The following is a 7,859-nucleotide window of genomic DNA, read 5'->3' as shown; positions in this document are numbered from 1 at the left end:
ATTTTATGTGTTTTTTTTGTATTTCCACAGTTGCTGTGTGAGATGATTAATCCGCTTTCCATCCAGCCAACAATTCAGATTGTACTAAAAAGAAGCAATATCATGCACAGCCTTATATATCAATGTTTTTTTTCAAATAGCATTATGTTCTTAGACATATAGTCCAGTATGCCATAAACATGGGACATTATCAGCATTCAAAAATTAAAAACAATAATACATAGATGTTGATTAAGTTAAGTTAGATGCTGTCACAGTGTAAGGCCTGCTTATCGCAATTGAGAGGGCCACCCACAGAACTCACACTGGACAGGTTTTTTTTCACTGCTAGTATGGGGTAGACAAGACAATAATACTGGAAATGAAATACACATACACCAAAATATCAAGTTAAAGCTCCTGGCTTTAATACCTCTCAAAACAATTACAAGAAATAAAGCACAGAAAAATACAATGAATAAAGTCACTAAAATAGGGGATTGCTTAGGGAAGTGTGCATTGGTGATAACTCACAGTTTCAGGATGTATTATTGGACGACAGTCAATGGCTTCTGCAACACAACAACGGAGAAATACAGGAGTCTTGCTTGCAGAGGAACACTGGTATTCTCGAGGGCATCGCTGGAAGCAGGAGATCGCAGACCAGTTCATACAAATTTCCCAGAATGATGGTTGTAGCCTGTAATATCGTATCGTAGCAGAACACACAGGAAAGCAAGTTGAAGTGATGGACACCAAGTTGAAATGATCCACCCCAAACTGTCCTGAGTCTGTCCAATTTATAGGCAGTAACACCACTTGGGTTTCCCCATGAGCCAATCAGAATGTAATCTTGCTAGCAGCTGTGTCACGTAGGCAACTCAGTAGATCATAAACATCCTTTGTTAATCAAATAACAGCACACCTGGTAGATTCCAATTGTTCTTCCAAAGTTGTAAATTGTAAGTTGTTATGTAAATTACAAGCACACCTGTTAGAACCCACTGTCCTCCCAGAGTTGAAAACAAGTATGACCTGTCAATCACTTTATGACAGTTATCACAATGCACATCGTTTCTTCCCATGACTCCATGCACACTTCCATTTGCAGGGTTTGAGGTAATATGACAAAAACATGAAATAAAGGATGCTGACATTTTCACACCAATAATCAGCATCAACTGCCAATTAATTTACATTTCTCAAAAATGCAAAAAATATTGTAACAGTAAATCTAAGTATTGTCAATCCTGCTTAAATAGCCTGCACCTATATTTTCTTTACCTTTAATTGCTATAATGCGGTAGCTAAATGATTGTAAATATAGGGCCCATCGCAATAACCATTTTAACCTACACCAACTCTACTAAATATTAGTCGAGGAGCTGACACCAGCTCAAAATTACTTCGTTGCACCCCCAGTACTTAAAAGGTTTGACACTTATTTTGAATAAAGGAGTACTCAAGGAACATTTTTAGCCCTGTTGTACTTCAAAAAGCTGGTAGCAAAGTCTTGTTTCCTTTGAAGTTGGTATGGCAACAGCACCCCAAACCACTAATTACTGTATAGTATAGCAACATGGGCAAACGATATTTGGGATCTGAAAACTCTGTAGTAAACTGTTATAAGATGACCACATCAGGTACATATATTTGTTATCTTATAATTAGTCAGAATATTTAGTCAAAGGTCAAGGTCATGCACTGGCATTGTAATCATTGTAAAACGACATATTGCTCTGTTCAACCTGGTAATTTTAAATTAATGTCGTGAGTTCAAGTAATCCACTTGGAGCTGGTTCTTTTAACATAAGCACTGGGTTGAAATTTCCACCAACTGAGCACCAACCATGCCCACCTGGAGATGGAAGGTACTAGCTAGACTGCTTTCAATGACCGTTTCCACACCAAAGCCTGGTAGTTTGCCCTTTGAATGTGGTGCTTAAGGCTATCCCGGCTTGTTGCTGCAATTGTCTGTCTTCCAAACAATTCTCTATCCCCATCCCTTTCTCATTTTTTTGTATTTACTGCTTCCTTTTGTACTAGATTTGCAAATGTTCTTAGTTTAAAATGTGGTAATGAATCCCAGAAGCTTTTCACCTGTGAATTGAGCCGTTCTTGAATGAACACATTCATATGCTCTTTACCAATTTCCTCACAGCATACAGTGTATTAGGTCTCATTTCTGGTAGTAGCACAACTGCCGTGGCAATGTTAACAAGTGGTAAGCACTTGCTATCTCCCACAAGTGTGAATGGATTTATCATCAACTCGGATGTGACATGCAGATCATACTGTCAGAAGCTTCTGCACATCACTTTCATCTCTCTTCAGACGCTTTCTTCCTAATTCCTTGTACACACCAACAGATTCATTCATCTGCAGACCACACATGTCTTTTGTTGCAGTTGTTATGGCTGCCGTCCTGTGACTGGTGAGAAACAATCCTTCTAAGGCCCCTGGCTTTTGAGTAATTCCGATTATCCTATCCGTTTCTTGGAATCCAGGTTGACAGACTGTTCCAGGGCAATATCTGACCAAACCTGACTGAAAGGTGTATTTGAGCGACTAACAGGGTGATTTCTCTCCATGAACTCTTCTTATACCTGGGGGTGAGTGTCTGGCAGTTGATTCCTGTCAGCAAGGTATATGGGCAACCATCTTGAATAATTGATTCTATCCATGCAGTAGGAAAAAGGCACCATTCCAGCAGTAGCAGACAAGTGTAGCTTCCAGTCTCTAGTTCTCTCAGCACGAATAAACAAAAGCAATATTTGAACCATGTCAATATAAGAGTTCCAGAAAGCAAAGAGATTTGACACTGCTTCTGACTTGAAAGACGTGAAATTGTGTTGCATGTCCCGTAGATCTCTGCGTAACTCTTCAAGTTCCTTAACTATTTCACCTTTCTTTACAGCTTGATCTCTGAATATTTCAATCTTTCTGTCTAAACTTCCAACTCTTGTCATATCCATATGGTGTTCAGGTGCCATGTTCAGCTGCTGTTGGGAAAATGACTGCCACTGTAAACGCAGCATGGTTTCTATCAATAGTTTATGAGCTCTAACACCACGATTGTAGGATTTACCATTTAGTAGAGAAGATGCTGTGTTAGCGCCATATGTTTTAGATTTAATGAGAATCTTAATCTTCTAGGCCTGAGTCTGCAAAGCGCTTCCCTATAACAGCCAAGTAGTTGAGAGCTATATGGAAACACCCATTCTGATCACAGTATCATACACTCTTCTCCATGTCTCCACTGCAGTTCCTTTGCTTTTACATAAATTGACAAGTCGAATGTGGTTACTGAATCTGCCTGTCCCAGCACCTTCATCATTTTCTGAACTTGCTTCATGACTGTATACACAACACTAAATTCAGTTGGAGAACCTGCAATCATAGGGCAGTAACCAATCTCTGTGGTTGGTGGTTTATTACATTGAAGTACTTGTGAATTAAAGAAACTCCAGCTAGAAACTACTTTTCTCTCTGGATTAAACATAGGGTTGATATTCACTTAAAACAACGTAGAAGGACACATGCGGGAGTTGCCCATGTCAGATCCATGGATTATGGACTTTCTTCAAGGTGATTGTTACGTTGGCACCATTTAACATTGATGCTGTTGAAGTGGTTTGTGACAGTTGGTCTCTTACCAAATACTCCACACTCCAGAATATTATGAACTTAGTCTGTTTCAATTAAGGCTTTTCTTCTGACAGTATGATTTGTATGTACAACTCTGAATGGCTTTGAACTACGATTACCAAGCCCATCAGTTCCTACATCCTTCTTTGTAATCAGCCATCTCAAAAACCAGTAAAGGCTTTGCGGAATTATTTCTTCAATTCGAAAGGTCCTCAATGTCGACTGGATTGGTATTAATTCCATTGCAATCTGTCAAATCACCCTTGATAATTTGTGCAGCATGATAAAGTAACTGTATTGGGCCTTCTGCATTCCCAAGTGTGGTACTTTAACAGTTGGACATATCCATGGATTTACTTGGGCAAGTAGTAGCTTCGGCATTAATTACATCCTGCATAAACTAGTTGTGGCTTGTTTGGGTTCTGTAAATGGTTCTGTAATCTTTTCTTCAATCAATTTGAGTGATAATCTGATTCAATTCAACTCCCGTGTGCGAAGCACAAAAAGGAAGGCTTTGCAGTTGGTGTGCCTGTCTGTGTGTGTGTGTGTGTGTGTCTGTTCCATCGATATCTCAAGAACCAATGTTCGGATTTCAATGAAACTTGGTATATAGCTTGTTTGGGGCAATGCACAGATTTGATTAGTTTTTTGGTTGACATCCATGCATATTATTGAGCTCATCTGCATAATAATGTGTGAATTTTAAGCTATTTCAGTTATATCTCAAGAAGCATTAAAACGATTTTTATATAATTTGGTAAGAATGTTACTAATGATTGGCTGCTGCAATTCATTGTTTTATTTTACATTTTAATTAAAATTTAGAATTTTTTATGTATTTTTTATTATTATTTTTTAATTTTTTTCTGCCCAATTGCATAAATGCAACTAATAGGAATCGGTGAGTGGATTAATTTACATAATGTTGCGCATGACCAACAATTTATGATGGTGTCAGCCATTTTGTTATTTCCAGTGTGTTGTACAAAAACAAAACAAACGCCCGGGAGATGACATGTATCAGTTTACATTTTGAAAAGGTCTAAGAAATTACATGTATGATTTTTTATTATCGTATAAGTAAATAAATAAATAAGTAATTGAACAAATATATGACCTCAATGACTGAAACGAATTACTGTGCAAGCTAGTTTACATTCATGTGTAGTGTACAATTACATTCAAGCCATGGAACATTTGAAACCTGTGTGAGCCCAGTCAAGGAAATAATGAATGTAAGATTCATCCTCGCCAAAACCATGGCAGTATTGAAGATATGAAAATGGTTGGTAGATTTTATTTCATGGTAAAATGTTGTGTAAATTCGTTGTACTTGTGAATCCTGATTTATCACCGTCAGGCCCGTAGTTTGAGGGCTTCGGGGGTTCAGTCGAACCCCCTAAATTTTGGAAGTGAATAGATTTATGATCGTAGATTAGAACATAATAAAATAAACAGTATTAATTAAAATAATTATCATCGTTTAAATCACTTGACTCAGTGAGGTAACTATCAGACTCGGTCGAAATAGCATAGTAATGAGCATTTAGGTGGCAACGAGCTTTGAATGTCAATCGTGAAGTTACGCCGTCTCAGTTCAACAGCAGCCAATCAAAACAGGTTGTTATAAATGGGCGAGCTTTTATTCGGTGATTCCACGATGGTGTAATGAAGATCGCGTTCAAGTAGCTGATGTTGAATATTAAAGCAACATTGAAACAATAATGTAATGGTAGTCACTCTCTGAAGGATGTGGTGGTCCTGAATAGGTCCGTTTGTATTGTGCTAGTGTTCGCTCAGTTAGTAAAGTGTGGGATTCGAACGGCATTGAGACGACAACACGACACTGTACTTTCATATTGGTTCATTAGTTTTGTATTCTTCAAGTTAATGATGGCATATATACTGTTTTGTTCTAAGTGTATCAGCCAAATGTAGTCAACTTATTGTATTAGCACGTGTAGACTGTGTTATTGAATGTAATGTACAGCTAAGAGTTGAAAACATCATTAAAAAAATGACGAATATTTATCATCACAAGTTGTATAGGTCGAAGAGCTTCTTGCAGCCAAATAATTATCCCACAGTGTTGTTTCAGCACTGAAACTATGCGATAAATCATATTTTTTTCAAACATATTTTTTACACGTTTTTTTTTTTGATGTCTTAGAAAATTTTCTATGTTTTTAGTGGGTTCATAAAAAGGAGATGTAGTCATTGAAGTTTATTTATTTGTTTACTGCTAAACTGCTACTATATGCATATTATTTTACCGCCATCTAAAAACAGATTTACAGTGAACCAACAAATTTACGTACTGCAAGAAACTTGGTAGTATGCCATTGGTTAGTGCATTTAATTTGTTTGATGCAATCATTGTGCCAGCTATTTCTTATGGTAGCGATATGGGGGTACCAAAATTCGGAAATCGAGAGGGTACAGACAACATTTTGCTGATATCTACTTGGCATTAATAGTTGTACAAACAATATAGCGATGTTGGACGAATGTGGAAGGCTGCAATTATGCTGTGGTTATTTCAAGCGTTGTCTCTTATATTGGTTAAAATTAAATAATAAATAGCTGGAACCCCAAAACATGTTATATCATGCTTAAACGATTAGACAAGACCGGCAGACTTACTTGGGAAACCCACATAAAAATCTCCTGTTCAAATATGGTTTCGGCATTGCCTGGTTTGAAAAACAAGTTGTAGATATTGCAAATTTCTTAGAGAAATTTACTCAAAGAATAAAAAAAAATGTTGTCAGCAAGAATGGCATGCCTCAATTTCACAATCATCCAGGTTGTGTACTTTCGGAAAAACCAATGTAGTATTATAACCTGGGAGATTTATTGGCAAGCAATTACAGACTAAAATATATACTGATGAGTTTTCGCTGTTTTGGCCATAAACATAATGTTGAATTAGGCAGACACAAAAATACAGTTAGATCAATATCTTTTTTAGTTTTTGCAGTGATACGTTTGAATTTAGCATGGTAGACAATTAAAATTCACTTTGTTTTTATATGTTCATTTTATATGTTCATTTTATAATGATCTAAGGGCTGATTTATGCAAATACTGACAGTTTGGGCTTACTTCGTCGCTACACAAACTGCCACACCATATATCAACTAGCTCTGTATCTTTTAAAAGTTTTAAAGCGACGAGATAAATATGAATTCAGCTTAACTTAGTACCATGGATGTTGTATTGTTTTTAAAACGTGATATGCACTTTTCTACCCATTACATTTTGTACGGTGTGGTGAGGCTCTGTACAGAAATAAAATTACATAATTGACTAATACTAAAATGAATAATTGTAGACAGATTTCGACATGAAATTGTGTCACTTTTATGTGCGCTAACATCTGTGAAGAGCGAAAAAGCTCGTGAGTAGCATTCTACCTTAAAATGCTTGGACAATAATGCTAAGATACGTACAGTCTTGTCTTTTTTGTGTACAACATTTTGCCGTAATGGATCAAGGGTGTGGGTGTGTTTGTGGGTGGGGAATAGCCTAGGACCCCTTCTCTAAAATGGTAAAATAGTTCAAAAATGTTATGTGGAATAACTTACCAACGTAACACAAAGTAAACCAATTGAATTTAAAACCGAGAATATGTAACAGAGCTCAAAAATACTTTTTGAATATTATAAATAAATATATCATTTATTGTTGTGTTCGAACCCTCTATTCAAAAGTGCTGGCTACGGGCCTGACCGTATTATTGCGAGAACAAATATGGTGACCTCCAGCATCAATGTAGTTGTATCAAGTCGCTGCCGTAAGGAGATATTTTCTTTGTATCGCATACCAACATTGTATTGTACTTCTTTATTTTTCTTTACACATTTGGAAACTTGCATGGCGCACTTTCATCCACACCCTCCCCAAATTACGAAGCTATCAAGTCGATTAGTAGGTATGGGATGTTAATGTGTGTTGATGACTACTGCGTTGTGTAAGGGCTTCTCTTACGTAAAATGGGGCACATTCCCAGTAAAAATATCTATTTACACAGAGCTGACAAAATTTGCCTACATGTGTAAATATGTGTTGGGATTTGGAGAGAAAAAACTCGTAAAACATACTGAATTTACCATGACAGCTGTGATCAATTTTGGTGCCGATTGTTGGTGTGCTGATCAGCATGTCGGATTATTTCTGAGAACGCTCTTCGTGTGGGAAATCACAAAATCATTAGCACCAAGTAGGCTGGT

The 7,859-nt window shown here is 37.0% G+C and overlaps 1 protein-coding gene across 1 annotated transcript in view; it reads left to right on the top strand.

The window, feature by feature from the left end:
• Nucleotides 1-1,477, top strand: part of LOC100372627 (sacsin-like) — a 31,542-nt gene extending 30,065 nt beyond the window's left edge. The window contains exon 5 of the mRNA XM_085498375.1: nt 31-1,477. The gene's annotated coding sequence lies outside the window, so the exon portion shown is untranslated. The remainder of the gene's footprint in view (nt 1-30) is intronic.
• The last annotated feature ends 6,382 nt before the right edge of the window (nt 1,478-7,859 follow it).

This window comes from Saccoglossus kowalevskii, chromosome 4, assembly GCF_978046115.1.
Source record: "Saccoglossus kowalevskii chromosome 4, keSacKowa6.1, whole genome shotgun sequence".
NCBI lineage: Eukaryota > Metazoa > Hemichordata > Enteropneusta > Harrimaniidae > Saccoglossus > Saccoglossus kowalevskii.
This window is presented reverse-complemented; position numbering and strand designations above follow the sequence as displayed.